Source organism: Aythya marila, assembly GCF_965140915.1.
Source record: "Aythya marila genome assembly, chromosome: 26".
NCBI lineage: Eukaryota > Metazoa > Chordata > Aves > Anseriformes > Anatidae > Aythya > Aythya marila.
In genome coordinates this window covers 5,482,254-5,498,799 of record NC_139067.1, presented here as the reverse complement: position 1 = coordinate 5,498,799, position 16,546 = coordinate 5,482,254, and the positions used below count along the sequence as shown (strand labels likewise).

Here is a 16,546-nt window from a genome sequence, read left to right as displayed (position 1 = left end):
GTGTGCTAAAGTTTTTTAGTGGCTAATGTGCAAATTTCAACAAAATGTGAGCATCATACATATAAAGAATATGTATGATTTCTTGAGCAAGTTGTTATATAAAATCGACCACTTAAATCACTTCATTGTTCAGACTTTTTCAAGGTGGTCTTGTTTTGGCTACAGGGCCTGAGCTCAGTTCTTATCTAGTAGACATCTTCAAGGTGAAGAGACATTTCTTCTCATTACCACTGCAAAGTTTTGCTGCCAATAAGAGCTTTACCAAAGAGTAAACCTAAGCTGATTTGTTGATTTTTCTGGACTCTGCTTTTCCATTCTGGCTAAGCATGTCCAGTGATTTGCTACCCCATCTCTGCAACTTTCTTCCTTCTTCAATAGCCCAAATCTATCACTGGCAGAAATGGCCACAACTCCAGCTGACTTACTTAGAATGGTACTCAAGCCATGCTTATTTAAAGTAATACTCTCTATTTTTTTTTTTTCTCATAAATATCAATATCATTGTCAAAGTCATGTATGGTATTGATGTCAGGTACATCTGCTAGACCTTTTAACCTTGCTTTATTCAACTTTTCTCCTTCTAGGCATGCGAAACTTGATAGTAAAACCAAAACACATTATCAATGTCCCTGTTACTGCTTAGCTGCATTGGAAGTTTATATTTGAGCTTAGGAAGATTAATTTAGAGCCCAGTGTGGATTTCATGGTTATATGTACAACCTTATCGATAAATCCTCTTCAGTCCTATCAAAGACTTTCTCTGAATATTGTGGCTTTCTAGAGATAAGCACAGAAAAACTTAGGGAAATTTTGGAGCTGAGTTGATGTCAGTTACGTTAATTAACTTAAAAAGAAAAGCACAGCCTTCTTGCTTGTGATTCATCACCTGACTATGCTGAGCTAAAGTCCATACGGCTGTAGGAAGGGAGATTAACAATGAAAACTGTGAGAAAAGAGTCAGGGAATACAGCCCTAACTTTTCTTCAGTACCGTAACTGGCTACTGTAAAAGGAGATCTCTGAGATGGCTTGTCATAGGCAGGTGAACAGGTAGTACATTTGCTATGAAAGCAATAGTACCTAGAAAAGTGGTTTCAAAAGGTGCTTTTTATACGTAAATATTAATTTCAGAAATGCACTGACTTCGTATATATAAAAGTATATATTTTTCCATGAAGGGTGTAAGCATTTTGTAGTAGCTCCTGCTTGGTGGAAGGCAACAGGTGCTGAATCTTCTTAGCACTTCACAGCATACGGCCTTATCCTTAGTGCTTGCTCATATCTGGTTTTCCTTCTCAGACAAGCATGAATAACAGCTTGAATGCACAGGCAACAGCAAGCAGAGATATGCCTTTCAGAGCTTGTAGGCATTGGGATCTACAGCATTATAGGGCTCAGTTTGGAGGGTTTTGAGTTTTCTGTGAGCTTTAGAGCTAAAGGTTGAATTACGCTGGTGATTCTGAGGAGTGAGCATTAGGCATGCATTAAGTCAAAGTCTCCTTTCTGTTATTCTGTTAATTGAACAATTCTACAGCCAGATGAGTTTTTCTATGTTCACTCCACCTTCCTACAGTTTAAAACAGCCTGCTGTACAGCTTTGATTTGCTGGGTGACAAAAATGAACGTTACTGTAACTGCTCTGGCAGTGACATAAGCAGAGCTGACACTGCCTTGGAGCAGAGGCTGGGCAACTGACTTCTCTAAGCCTTACTAAGTCCAGACATTTTCTGTGAATCTGTAAGTTCACACCCTGTAGATATAAATATGTAAGTAAAATGTATTGTGCACACAGTGATCTGACATAAATTCCTTAACCCACAAATATGTCATCTTGGTTCAGTGGCTCATGAGAAGCGTTATCACTGCTCAGACATTCCAGCTGTCTTTGCATTTCCACTCTTGTTTTGATAACTCCTTGAACAATAGCATACTGAAAGGCAATGCAGCCTGCTGTGTTATATACAAGTCAGCTTTCACTGAGTTTCTTAGCTTATTCAATTTAGACCCTGTTGGGGATCTGCCAAATGAGGAGAACCCATAGAGTACATCTGATAGAAGAGCAGCTTCCTGTTTCCCTAGGTTTTAGGCTGATTAATTTAACATGATTTTTTTTTTTTTTTTTTTTCTCCCAGTTGAAATACTTAACAGAATGGCTTTATTTCATGTCACTGAAATTAAGAGGTTTGGTCTTTTTTTTCACATGTACAATTTACTTGTACAATAAGCATCCTGAAAAGGAAACTACCCTCAAGAAATCTATGCTAAACAGATTAACTGAGGTAGATGGAGAGAGAGAACATTAATAGGTATTACTGTATAATTGTTTTAAAATTTTGCAGCATAACTGATGACCCCATTTCAGAAAGGTTTCTTGGCCTTCATTCCTAGGAAATTTGGGTTCTTTTCCCCAGAGAATTTGAAGTAGTACATGGGAAAATGTAGCTAATGGAAACCTTAGCCTTTGCACTGCTCTTGACAGAATCAGGGAACAATATTCAGTGCAACTATGGCATCGTTTAATTTATGTCTCGCCCTTCCTGTTCGAGCTGGCTGCTGGTGAAGCTGTAGATTGGACACTCTCCATTCTCATGCCATGAGGCCTGGAGGAGATCAACAGAGAGAGGGCCATTCACGCTCACAGTGCTAAACAGCTCAGGCAAGAACGTGAGCACGGTTGACACAGTGGTAGCCAAGGCTATGCAGCAACTCCTGGGAACAGCTCAGCTGTCGAAAGGGTCAGTCCTGAAGATTGTAGGTCTCCAAAATAGACTCTAATCTCAGGCACCATGCAGCTTCCTCCAAGCTGATGCCTCTATGGCTTCTTCTGTCAAGAGGCAGCAGAAGAGCAGGGGTTTGAACAGGAATGTGTGAAGCAAGCTCAGTGCTGAAAGCCTAGAAAGTGAAGCAGAGCTTTACGAAGTGCCAAGGTTGACGATACACCATGACTGAAATGGTGTGATGCTCCTCTGAGTAAGAGGAAGTTGGGAAAAAAGAATGTGAAGTGTTTTTTAAGCATCCTTACCCTTCCTTAGTCTGATTTTCAGCATGGAGAAAAACCTGCTCTCACTAACACACTCAGAAAGTGTTGGGATGTGGAACTTTTTCCAAGAGAAAGTGTTTAATGTTTGCTTACGTGTCCTGGGCTTTTGTGACTTAAATGGTTCCTCAGTGAATAAACAGAAAGCTTGCCAGTTAGTTACAAGAAGTCACATGTAATTTTTCCACGTGTAAACTCAGTCAACTGGATTTTGGTTCAGTAATGCATAACTTAACAAATTTTCATAAGATTTGCAATCTAATTTTATTTGATGTTAAGTTTTTTTGAACATGAATAAATCTGTTTTGTTTGGTTGGTTGTTTTGTTTTGTTTTGTTTTGTTTCTATTTTTACTCCTTCTCCCTGATTCTTTTTTTGAATAGATTCTATTGAAAAGACCACTCAGAAAACATATAAAAGAAAACCCAAAGAGATTAAGTTTTCAGTAGAGGAAAGGAATGTAATTGATTGTGGTATAAATATAGGAGCATTGCTGAAAACCAAGTATTCCTTAAGGATTACTCTTCAGTTACTTTGTTTGTTTGGTAGTATGTGAAGAGAGATACTTGAAGAAAAAATACCTGATTAAATAAATCATCTATTGGATAGGGGAAGGATATTGCCTGCTGTGCTTATAAATGAATATAAATATCACAGGTAAAATTTGGGCTGTAATATGGTGGTAAGAGCTTTTTATTTCAGATTTCACAAGGGAAGACTTTGCAACCAGTATGGCATTTTAGGGACTTTTACAGATCTTTAAACTGTAATTTCAAATCCCCATATTGAGGGCTGTAGACACGGGAAAACAAACAAATATTGGACATTTCCAGTATCCTATGACCTTGAGCAGCTTTACAGTTTTCATTTAAGCTTCAAGTTTATTTGTCATGGAACATTTCCATTTTTGCATGTATAATACATAAGAAAAAATAAATCTGTCATGCAAGAATATATACTTTATATAAATAAGAAAGGAGAGGATAACAAAATGGATGTATCCTTGTTTCATAGAAGAAAATTTTTCAAACAACTTTGAGTCATCAATCATGCCTCCATTTCTGGAATTCAAAATGCAATGCCCTGCTTTGCCACAAGAAAATACCCCCTCGTCCTCCCCAACTTGCTCTTGCAAGATTTGCATTATAGCACAAGGGGAATTTTGTTTCTGTGCTAGAACCTTTGAGAAAAAAATAAGCCTGAAAGTCTTTTCTAAATGACAAAGAGGGTTCTCATTCTCAAACACATGACTTCTTTTGCCCATTAAGTAATACAGCATTAATAAAGGAGAAAGGATGTGTTTTAATGGAAACAAACAAACAAACAAACAAACAAAAAAAAAACAACATTGCCTTTGGTGATGTTAATCACCCCTTAAAAACACAGATAAATCTAAAAAAAGCCCACATATTTTTCACTGCATGATGTTAAGAGGTATAACGTATCTCTATCAGAACACTTCGATCAATTGTCAACATTTAGACTGAATCAACATTACGACATCCTGTTTGGAAATTTTCAAAATTCCTGCTGAGCACATCTTCAATCTATAAATGCAGGGGTTTTGGTTCAAAGCTGCTCTCTAATCAGGATATCACTGACATATATGCCATTTTAGGGAAGTAGGAGAGTGATGCAAGCTAATATACTCTAGCAAGCAACCCAGCATATGATTTGAAATTTTCCAAAATACAGACACAAAATTATTACGAATATGGCCCACAATTGTCTCTGTCAGGAGATAGCTGTGGCATGAGGCAATTGTTGGATGTGATATGGTAGATAAAGAAGAGTGTGACACTGACAGTGTGATGAGCTTGCAATGGAATAACTAAAATTAGTTTCCATTCCTGCATCTGCCTGAGTCCTTGTTCCTGTATGCCTCAGTTCATGGCTGCTCTGGATTTTCTTTCCATAAATGGGCTGTTCCCCAGTAGCTCCCTGTTCTGATTTCAGATGGCACTGGAAATTGGAAATATATTATTTAAAGAAAGAGTGGGATGAGAGAGGTGTAGCAATGTGTTAAACCAGAGTGATGAAGAAAAAGAAACGAAAACAGAGAGAAGAAGGAAAGACATGTGCAGCCACAACAGAAGGGAACTATTTAGGCTGTGTAACACAATCTACTTGTGACCTGTTGGAGACAATATTGAAATGCACATCAATAGCTCTATAAGGGAAGTCAGTGGCATTTCATCTTCATTAGCTATTTCCATGCAAGTAAAAAGGCTGGGGGACACACTAACAAGTAGAACATACAGACAAACTGCATGACTGCTGTCAATTCCATTTTTTTGTTCTGTTTTTCCTGCTGAGGTGGCAAAACTCCAGGCACTAGGAAGGGAGTCCATCACTGTGCATTTGCACTAGTCCAATCTGGTCTTAGTGGCAGGTCATTGGCCATGCGGCGGTACAGATAAATACTGATAAGCAGAGATTTTTAAGCTGGCACAAAGCCTGAGTAACTGAAACAGAAAGAAGAGGACTGGAAATAGCTGGACATTGCCTTCTTGTCAGTGTCCTGTCAGTTGTATGTAGCAAATTCACTGCAAGCATGTGGCTTCATTTTTACTGTGAATCCCAGCTCCCCGTGTGCTTAATTCCTTGAGCACTATTTGGATAAGCTACCATTTTCCAGTGTGATTGGATTTTCTTTATATGTAATTGGAAATTTGTGCTAGCATGCAGGCATGCACATAGCTTAGTCTTGTGTAGTGAGAGAATGATAAACAGAAAATTATTAGATCCTTACATGAGAAAGACAATGCAGCCCCTTGCTTTTGCATCTGCTTCTGTACATTTCAGCATTTAATCTTTTTTCCTGCCAAGCTTTAAAACACATCAACACAGGTGATCAAAATGTTTCCATGAGCATAAGTATTTCCAGGAACACTAAGATAAACACTTGCTCATATCATTTATGAGATGGGGGATACCTCAAGAAATCTATTGATTTGTCTCCCCTCCCATTATCTGGATATACACAGATGGAGGCTCTAAATACTACAAAAAGGTCATTTAAAATTTAGTACCTTTAAAGGTCACACAGTTTGTTTAGGCCAACAATTCAAATCCAGTGGGACACAGTTGAAACGAAATCAATATCTAAGATCTTCATAAAGAACCTGATTGTATTGTAATGCTAATGAACAGCAGAGTAGGCACACTCTTTAATACTAAAAGTTTTGACTCTGCTGGTTTCTTATCATACTTGCTTCACAGCACAGCTTAATAGAAAAAGGTCAAGAGAAAGTTTTAATTTTACATTGTTGAAATTCCTTCTCTCACAATCCAGTTATTTTGTGAAGCTTTGGATTCATGTGGGTGTTAAACTTTGGGCAACCCTTTGAGCAGCTTCAGTGACACTGACAAAAGCAAGACTCCTAAACAAAACTTTACAGAAATCTCCCAAGTTGTTCCCCTTTGTCAGCTATGTCCAAGTGGACTGTTTGAGGAATAACATTCTTCTCCTTAATGACAACTCCATTTAAATACTTCCAAAGCCCTAAAAGGACAAAGCTCCTGGGAACAATGACTAAATATATCCTGTCCCTGGTTTCTGGAATTATAGATTTTTAATCTTGAACAATGGATTTGAAGAAAACAGGTTCTGTTCACCAGAAATTATTTTGATTAATAACTCAAAATTACTTAATCAACAACTAAGCAGAGATGGAATATTTTTGTGTGGTTTGTTGATATCTCAGTGCGAGATGGTAATTACAAAGCCAACAGCTTGTATTCACCTTAACAAAACATGAGAAAAAATGAGACAAAGTTCTGTTTGTCTTATGTTAGAGTTGGGATCAAAAAGGAAAGTTAAGTTTTATGTGACAGTAGAAGAGACTGTCAGTAACAAAAACAAACAAGCAAACAAACAAACAAATAAAAATTGTCTAACTCCATCCTTAAAAATTGGAAGAATTAAAATTAACATTTCAGTTTCTGTAATCTGATGATTTGAATTACAACAGATAAATTAGGATGGTCAGCAGCCTTTCTCAGTTATGTTTGTCATGCAACTGAATATCAAATTCTCTTTTCCACTTTTTTAAAAGAAAAGAAAAACAGAAAAATAAAGAAAAGAAAAGAAAAGAAAAGAAAAGAAAAGAAAAGAAAAGAAAAGAAAAGAAAAGAAAAGAAAAGAAAAGAAAAGAGAAAAGAAGAGAAAAGAAGAGAAAAGAAAAGAAAAGAAAAGAAAAGAAAAGAAAAGAAAAGAAAAGAAAAGAAAAGAAAAGAAAAGAAAAGAAAAGAAAAGAAAAGAAAAGAAAAAAGAAAAGAAAAGAAAAAAAAGAAAAGAAGAGAAAAGAAAAGAAGAGAAGAGAAGAGAAAAGAAAAGAAGAGAAAAGAAGAGAAAAGAAGAGAAAAGAAAAGAAGAGAAAAGAAGAGAAAAGAAGAGAAAAGAAAAGGAAAGGAAAGGAAAGGAAAGGAAAGGAAAGGAAAGGAAAGGAAAGGAAAGGAAAGGAAAGGAAAGGAAAGGAAAGGAAAGGAAAGGAAAGAAAAGAAAAGAAAAGAAAAGAAAAGAAAAGAAAAGAAAAGAAAAGAAAAGAAAAGAAAAGAAAAGAAAAGAAAAGAAAAGAAAAGAAAAGAAAAGAAAACTATGTAGAAGCACTTTTTATTTTCACTTCAAACACAGCAAAAATTCCAAATATGAGCTTGTCCTCCTAGACTCTGTGCTATTTTGCCTTCTGTATGGGCTAGTTATCAGCAAATGAATGAAAAAAAAAATGTTTTAAATACTTATATTTAGTGCAGAAGAAAAAGGTAATGATTACATTCCTTATGGGGAAACCTTCCAGAATGTTTAAACTCATGGCTTTTTGTTGCCAAAACTACCAAAGAAAGGCTGGGAAAAACTTTTTTGGAGACATTCCTTCTTTTGCAAAAGTCCAAAAAATTAAGAGCAAAATATTATTAAAAATTAGTTTTTGACATACAGTCTACTTTTCTGAAGGGAAAGAACTTATGCATAGCCCAGGTTTTGCTTATCTGCTTATAGCATAGGTTTTGCTTATAGCATAGGTTTTGCTTATCTGCTATTGATTTTAGTTTGGCTTCTGCAACTTTATTGTTTAGGATGCTCAGAATACATACATATATGTTAGCATTAGTTAGAAATTTTATCAAATGCTGCTAATAGCTCAGTTCACAACTGCTGATTTTCCTCACCTGAAAAAAATCTTACAAGACCAACAAAAAAAAGTGAAAGACTAATTCTTCTCCAATTTAAATGGCATATTAAAAATGTGACTTTATCTTGACAACTTAAAACAAAACCAAAACAAAACACAATGGGTGGTGAAAATCAGAGCCCCTAGGCAACTGCTATAAGCAATTATAGCCAGGATGCTTTCCTTATTGATACATAAATAGTTTTCTGATTAGCAGTCCCATCAGTCAGAGTCTGTTCTAGTGGCAGTGTGTGCATAAAAAGACACCTCTCCCTCTCAGGTACTAATTAAACTGTATTAACAGTTGTGATGCTCGGGATCATGAAAATACATTTTATTTGGGGAATTTTTAATGATTCTTCCACTTTTTAGAGTTTTGTACTGACAATTCTATCCTTCTTGTTGTGTTATCTCCTTCACTGCTGTTTAACATCTATGAGTTGTGCATAAACACTCTTCTGTCTGAAGGATCCCACACTTCTGGCGTTTCCTCACTTTTGATTCACGAGACCCCCACATTTAGGTTTGCAGCTTGTAGGAGTTTGTAATGTGCTTTAAATCGTGCTGCACATCTCCCAGTTTTTCTCAGAGCGGCTTGGCAGATAGGAGTGTCTTGTGAAGCGCGGATGGCAGCTTATCTTATTGAGAGCATGGAACAAGCCCCTCACAGTCCCTGGTGTTAAAGGGCTCTACTTATCTGGAATGAGTGGCAGAGTGCCCTGGCTCAGCTCTCAGTATATTGCACCCAGGGACATTGCTTAATGTGATGCTGTCAAACACCTCCTGGTGTGCTCAGGGCAAATTTCTTATTCACAGAGCTTCTTTAAGTGAAAACAGCCCCTGCTTCCTATCACAAGGGATGGAAAGGGTTAGTGACTACCACTGTTGGGTCAAGCCTTAAAGTCCTTACGTCTCAAGTTAAGCATATTTTTAAATGCCTTCCAATTGCTGTTTGACCATCTGTACAATGGTGAGAGCAGAAGAAAGGGGAAACTCCACAGCAGCTGGCATGGTGGCAATCACAGCATGTATGTGATGGGTAGATATGTTGTGTCCTACCCAGGAACTGTTGGGCTGGATTTACAGCCTGCAAACAAATAAAGGCCTTAGCTGCCTTTATAGTCTGGGCTGTCCTGGAAGCCATCAAAACCATAACAGCCTCCTCAGAAAAACTTATTGCACTTCTTTACCCCTCTACCCTCCATTATATTCCCTCATCAGCTCTCATCCTATTACCAGCAATTGCAGGATAATTTTTAAAGGGTACTTTCCCCAGTCAGAGCATGGCCACAAATGGGTCTATATGATACATCAATTTTTCTATCCATCAAGAAATAGTTGGATAAATTACAGGACCCAACTCAGTTTTACCTTACTCTCTTTATACACACCCTCAGAAAACTAAATAAAGTGGGAACTTTCAAGTCACATGAGTCTGTCTATCTCTTACTGAGCTGCAAAAAAGAGCAAAGGAAAAAAAATGCAGAATAGGAAGAGAGATGCTAAAAACAGTACATGGTATGGCCATGATGAGCACCAGAACAGCAGGACCTGCCTGCAAGGAATAGAGACCTGGATACAGAACGCCAGCCAGCCTGCCTGCCCACTTTCTCCCCTGGCTACCTCTCCAGCAAAGCAAAGCAAAGCAGAGAAAAAAAAAAAAAAAAAAAAAACAACCAACCAAACAACCAACCAAACAACCAAACAACCAAACAAAAACAAGCAAGAGTGAAGAATTCTTCTGTGGAATATTTATGCTTGAGGGAGGAGCATAGCCAAGCAGGAAGAGCAGAGGCAGATGGCAGGATGAGGTTTGTTAGATTTCACCTGGTGACAACAGGGGTGAGAAGACAAGAAGGAGATAAGGGGGATACAGGAGTTTTGGGGCTTCCCCCCCTTACCTGGGCTCATGGTTAGTGTGTCATTGGCATTTGTCAGATTTATCTTACATCCTTTGCTGTATCCCTGTTCAGAAACAGAAAAAGATTTCACTTAATTGTGTGAATCTTTGCTACTTACATTTCTGGAATGTTTTGAAGTCCAATTAGTAAACCTTCTACAAACGTAATGCTTTATTAGATAAAGGGATACGTGTATATATATTGTAAAGAGAAGAAATGACAAATATTATGAGAAAGAGAAAAATTAATTTAGTCAAAAAATGGGGCATAATTACACATGAAAACAAAAATCACAGTGGTTTGGAAATCTGAAAGAAAGAATTCTAATCTCCTGCAATCTGACCCAGCATTTTCTTCCTGAGGAACATGTCTCAGGTTGACAGGGATTAATTTTATTTTATTCTTGTCTTATGGTTTGCACTTAATCAGTGTTTTCACTAGCACAGCAAGAACAAGCTCTCACCTAGTAACAATCCTAGACTCAGATCATAATAAAAAAAAAAAAAAAAAAAAAAAAATTAGCTGTTGAGATTACTGTAACAATTTGCCATCTAGTGGCCAATCAAAATCACACCCAGTTTTATGGGCCATCAGAACTGGATTATGTGCCTTGAAATATCTGGCGTGGCTCATGACATTCTCTTATACAAAACAAGTAATTTTGCAAAGCCCTGCTCACCTCCTCTATGGACAATAACTTAAGACTTGAGTACTTAAGATAAGGTACCTTGATTCAAATTGAGCACTTCATTTCAGTTTACTGGTATGCTTTTTTCTTTTTGCATGTAGATCCTGCCATGTTGTTCACTGTTCAACTGCAGCTATTTGCTCCTGAGTGGTTAGAGACACACTCATGAGGCAAGTTCTTTATTTCTAAAACTAAGGGATGATTTTTTTTTCCCATCGCTATACATTGTTAGTATAAAAACAGTGGGAAGACTTAGCAAAATGAGGACAATCAGACAGCACATTTTTTGTTTCAAATAGTGGGCTGGATTCACCAGCCCAACTTCAATTTTATCTTCAAGAGAATTCTGTCCTATAAATGAAAGTTTGCTCATGTATGCAGCCATCTCTCTTTGTTACTTGATGCAAACTGGAAGACTTTTTCTCATTTATTAGACAAGTTATCTGTTTAAGAGCTCCAGCCACATGGCCTGGCCCCAGAAGACAAAGGCAGGGACTGGAAGAATGATGAACTGTCCAGTGTAGGAGAAGATCAGATTCCAGACCATCTAAGGAACTTGAAGTCACACAAGTCCATGGGACCAGATGAGATACATCTGCAGGTCCTGAAGAAAGTGGCAGATGGAGTTGCTAAGCCTCTCTCCATCATATTTGAGAAGTCATGGTAATCCCATGAAGTTTCCACAGACTGGAAGACAGGAAACATAACTCCCATTTTAAAAAAGAGAAAAAAGGAAGACTGGGGGAACTACAGGCCAGTCAGTCTCACCTTTGTGCCTGGCAAGATCATGGAGCAGATCCTCCTGGATACTCGGCTAAGGCACATGGAAAATAAGGAGGTGATTGGTGACAGCCAGCATAGCTTCACTAAGGGCACATCGTGCCAGACAAATCTGGTGGTCTTCTGTGATGGGGTTACAGCATTGGTAGATAGAGGAAGAACAACTGCCATCATCTACCTGGACTTGTGCAAAGCATTTGTCACTGCCCCCCCATGATATCCTTGTCTCTAAATTGGAGAGGCATGGATTCAATGGATGGACCACTTGGTGGGTAAGAAATTGGCTGGAGGGTCACACTCCAAGAGTTGTGGTCGACTGTTCAATGTCCAAGCGGAGATCAGTAATGAGTGGTGTTCCTCAGGGGTCAGTACTGAGGGGGACCAATGTTGTTTAACATCTTTGTAAGTGATGTGGACAGTGAAATTAAGTGCACCCTCAGCAAGTGTGCCGATGACACCAAGCTGGGTGGTGCGGTCGACACACTGGAGGGAAAGGATGTCATCCAGAGGGACCTGGACAGGCCTCAAGGTGGACCTGTGTGAATCTCATGAGGTCCAACAAGGCCAAGTGCAAGGTCCTGCATCTGGGTCTGGACATTCCCAATCACAAGTACAGGCTAGGTGGAGAGTTGAAAGCAGCCTTGATGAGAAGGACTTGGTTGTGTTGGTCAATGAGCTTGACATGAGCCAGCAGTGTGTGCTGGCAGCCCAGAAAGCCAGCCATATCCTGGGCTGCAAAGGAAGCATGGCCAGCGGGTCGAGGGAAGTGATTCTTCCTATCTGCTGTGCTCTTGTGAGACTCCACTTGGAGCACTGCATTCAGCTCTGGGGCCTCCAACACAAAGATATGGATGCATTAGAATGAGTCCAGAGGAGGGCTACAAAGATGAGGGATTGGACCACCTCTCCTACAAAGAGAGGTTGAAGGAGTTGGGGTTGTTCAGTCTGGAGAGGAGAAGGCTCCAGGGAGACCTTATAGTGGCCTTCCAGTACCTAAAGAGGGACCTACAGTAAAGCTGGGGAGGGACTTTCTGTCATGGAATGTAAGACAAAGGGTAATATCTTTAAACTAAATGAGAGTAAGCTTAGAATAGATATAAGGACAAAATTATTTACTCTGAGAGTGGTAAGGCACTGGAACAGGTTGCCCAGAAAAATTGTGGATGCCCTATCCCTGGAGGTGCTCAAGGCCAGGCTGGATGGGGCTTTGAGCAACCTGATCTAGTGGGAGGTGTCCCTGCCCATGGCAGGGGGGTTGGAACTAGATGATCTTTAAGGTCCCTTACAACCCAAACCATACTATGATTCTATCATATACAAAAACCTGCCACGCCTAATTTAAGCAGTCTATTTCATGTAAATGATATTGCTTACCAGGGTAAGAGTTTCTGGGTCAATCTCTGATTTTAAAATGATTGTAACTGACAAAACTGTCACAACTTAACCTTGATAAACAGTCTTGCACACTGGGAAATACCCAGAGGTGACAGTGGGGAAGTTCTCAGTGGAATGGCTTCAGTGGTGAAAAGATCTTAATATGCAGGTGTCTAGATAAACTGGTGTCTTTGGCAGTGAGGGACCGTAGATGCTTCCCGCCCACTGATATGTATAAAGGATAAAGAAAGGTTAATTGCAGCAGACTTGGAGATGTGACTGGAATGTGTGCTAATTCTGCCATCCCAAAATACTTGACATATTTTAGCTGGCTGTCAGAGTGCATCCAATGATACCATTGCTGGGATTCCAGGCACGCCTTTAAATACTTTTTTTTTTTTTTTTTTAAATGAAAGCAAATAATCAACATTATTCTGATATCCTATCCTAGGATAAATACTGTTTTAACACATAAAAGCTGCCCATGTATACATATAATCACACACTCAGGCACACCCAGACACACTCCCAATGTGCTCTCTTCTACATTAAATATTTTTATAGAAGAAGACTATCTGAAAAGCTAGCTAAACTTCCAGGACACATATTACTTGGATGGAAAGAAACTCTTGGAAAGACCTGGTAACCTTCAACATAGTAAGAGTCACATCCTGATACTCTTCTAGACTCCTTCCACCCATATCTCTATAGCATCTAAGCTTATGCACTGGATCCATTCCTCATTTCTGTGATAGATCTGAGTTCCAGTCCTAGTGGGATCACCACAGCACTGCACATTCCCTGATGCAGATAAACCAAATGCCTGTGCTATTTTCAAGGTGTTAATCTTGCGCTTAAGGCTAATAAGCTTCATGCATGATCCTCTCTGCATGTCAACCTTTGGCAGTTGTCATTAGGATAAACACTCTCCTTTGACTGTGAGCGTAACTGTCTCTCCCATTGTTTCTGGGAATGGTCGCTGGCTGCTGGCTGCTTAGGAAGTGGCGGCAGTCTTCTGTGGGTTCCTCACATGGAAATCAGTAGGCATTTTCTATCCATTCCCATGGGAGATCTCAGGAATCCAAATATTAAAAGATCCTTATCCATAAAGCTGATGAATAGCTTATAGAGGAACCATAAAGCTATGAATACCTAATGAGCTCTGTGATAGCAGGTGTTTCATATTATGTAGAACATATGCTTAAGTTCATACAATCATAAAATCATAGAATATCCTGAGTTGGAAAAGACCCACAAGAATCATCAAGTCCAACTCCTGACTCCACACAGGACTACCTAAAAATCAAGTCATATGCCTGAATGCATTGTCCATAGATGTCTTCAAAACCACCAGGATTGGTGCTGTGACCACTTTCCTGGGCTCAACCAACCTCTCAGTGAAGAACCTTTTCCTAATATCCAACCTGAACTTCCCCTTTCACAGCTCCATGCTGTTCCCTTGGGTCCTGTTGCTGTCACCAGGGCGCAGAGGTCAGCACGTGCACTTCTGCTCCCCTTGAGAAGAAGCTGCAGCCCACCATGAGGCCTCCCCTGGGCCTCCTCTTCTCTATGCTGATTAATCCAAATGATCTCAGCCTCTCATTGTACTTCTTGCCCTCTAGACCCTTCACCATCTTCATAGCCCTCCTTTGGACACTCTTAACAGCTTTATAAATTTTTTATATTGTGGTGCCCAAAACTGCACACAGTGCTCAAGGTGAGGCCTCACCAGCACAGAGCAGAGTGGAACGGCCACTTCCCTTGAGCTGGGCTGCTCTCCAGCCTCTCGTCCCCCAGTCTATATGCATAGACAGGGTTGCCCCGTCCCAGGTGCAGAATCCAGCACTTGCTCTTGTTAAACTTCCTGCAGTTGGTGATTGCCCAGCCCTCCAATTTGTCAAGATCTCTCTGCAAGGCCACTCTGCCCTTAAGGGAGTCAGCAGCTCCTCCTAATTTAGTATCAGCTGCAAACTTACTTAGCTTGCATTCCAGTCCTGCATCCAGATCATGTATAAAACATTGAAGAGAACTGGCCCCAAAATGGAGCCCTGGGGAACCCCATTAGGGACTGGCTGCTAGCATGGTGTAACCTCATTTGTAACCTTTGAGCCTGATCTGTTGGCCAATTGTTCACCCATTGTAGTATGTATTTTTATTCTTTTATCCAGAGAGATACTTTGAAAAACGGTATTGGAAGCTTTGCTGAAATCCAGAAAGATTACACCAGCTGGCTTCCCTTGGTCAACTAGATGGGTAACCTTACCATAAAAAGAAATTTAGTTAGATAAACAGGACTTTCCTTTTGTGAACCTGTATTGACCGTCACCAATAGCTATTGTCTTGCAGATGTTTTTCAATATCTCCCAGAATAATATTCTCCATAATTTTATCAGGCACTGAAGTGAGACTGACTTCTTTCTTGCTCTTCTTGAGAATTGGAACAGTTTTTGCCAGTTTCCAGTTGGCTGGGACCTCTCCAGATTCCCAAGACTGTTGAAAAATAATTATGAGACATCTTCCAATGACATAAGTTAAGTATTAAGTTATAAGTAAAATGAAAGCTAAATTTTTCCTTCAGATCATGAAAATTCAGTCCAAAATCTTTGCTGCCAGGCTGTGGATTTAAAGATTGAAAACATTTTCAGACTACAGTTGTTTAGTTGTTTAAGGAAACCAAGGGACTGTATCTCCAGTGACACTTTACCTATTGTTGCTGCCTTTTAAATCCTTGGTCTTTCCCTGTAGTCCGTCAATAAAATCCATCACTTTGCAAAACAGTTAAAAATAGGTTAATTGTCGTATAAAATGGCTACATGAAATACAAGGCAAATTGTTGCATAGTGAGCAGGAAATAGCACTGGCCAAATACTGTATCAAATAGATAAAATATCAAAATTCTTTTTCATGTGTAGGTCCTTTTCTTTGCTTTTGTTCAGAGCTGTGTTTACATTTCTGTTTGTCCTGTAGTTACAGTTACCAAAATCTGAATTAATTTCTTCTTTCATCTTTCTTTCTGGGGGTGCCGATATGTTTGGGTTCAAGGTCTAAAATTCAAAGCTATAACATGCAATGCACCTGCTCATGTGAAAACAGACCAGCCTCTGAGAAACTTGGGTAAGGGGAATGTGGACATATGAGCAACATGGTGTATGATTCTCCCTGCACTTTCTTTTCTCTCTGTTGTGAGGTACACTACAAAAGGTGCATCAACAAATTTGCCCCCAGGGTGCTCCATCCAGAACATTTTTCTCTAAGCTGTGCAGTTTGACAGTAGAGGTGCTGTGAGAGTTCATGGATGAATGAAGCATTATTCATAAAACAACAAACACAGTAGCCTAAATGCAAATCTATTGCCAAGAGGCCTGATGGATACAATAAGACTGTGAACTAAAAGAAAAAAAGAAAAAGAAAAAAAAAAAGTTGTGGATAATAAGGTATTGGACCTTGTTTTAGAGTTCTTTGTAGAACCATTTACTCTAGTACCAACTGCAAATATACTGGGGAGTTGAAGTACACGTTAAAAACATTTCAGTAAGCTTCTAGGTGTATATGCAATATTTTCTAAACAAAAAATACAAGATCTCAAATATGTATTTA

General features: G+C 39.1%; 1 protein-coding gene across 9 annotated transcripts in view; it reads left to right on the top strand.

Annotated features, from left to right (window-relative positions):
* Positions 1–16,546, top strand: part of LOC309887616 (gastrokine-1-like) — a 38,630-nt gene that overhangs the window by 5,646 nt on the left and 16,438 nt on the right. For 2 of the 9 annotated variants that reach the window (XM_082779474.1, XM_082779475.1), the window contains exon 2: positions 7,094–7,799. The exons of 5 other annotated variants lie outside the window; for them this stretch is intronic. The gene's annotated coding sequence lies outside the window, so the exon portion shown is untranslated. Of the gene's footprint in view, positions 1–7,093; positions 11,848–16,546 lie in introns of all 9 variants that reach the window. 2 more of the 9 variants (XM_082779472.1, XM_082779473.1) reach the window with 1 other exon arrangement.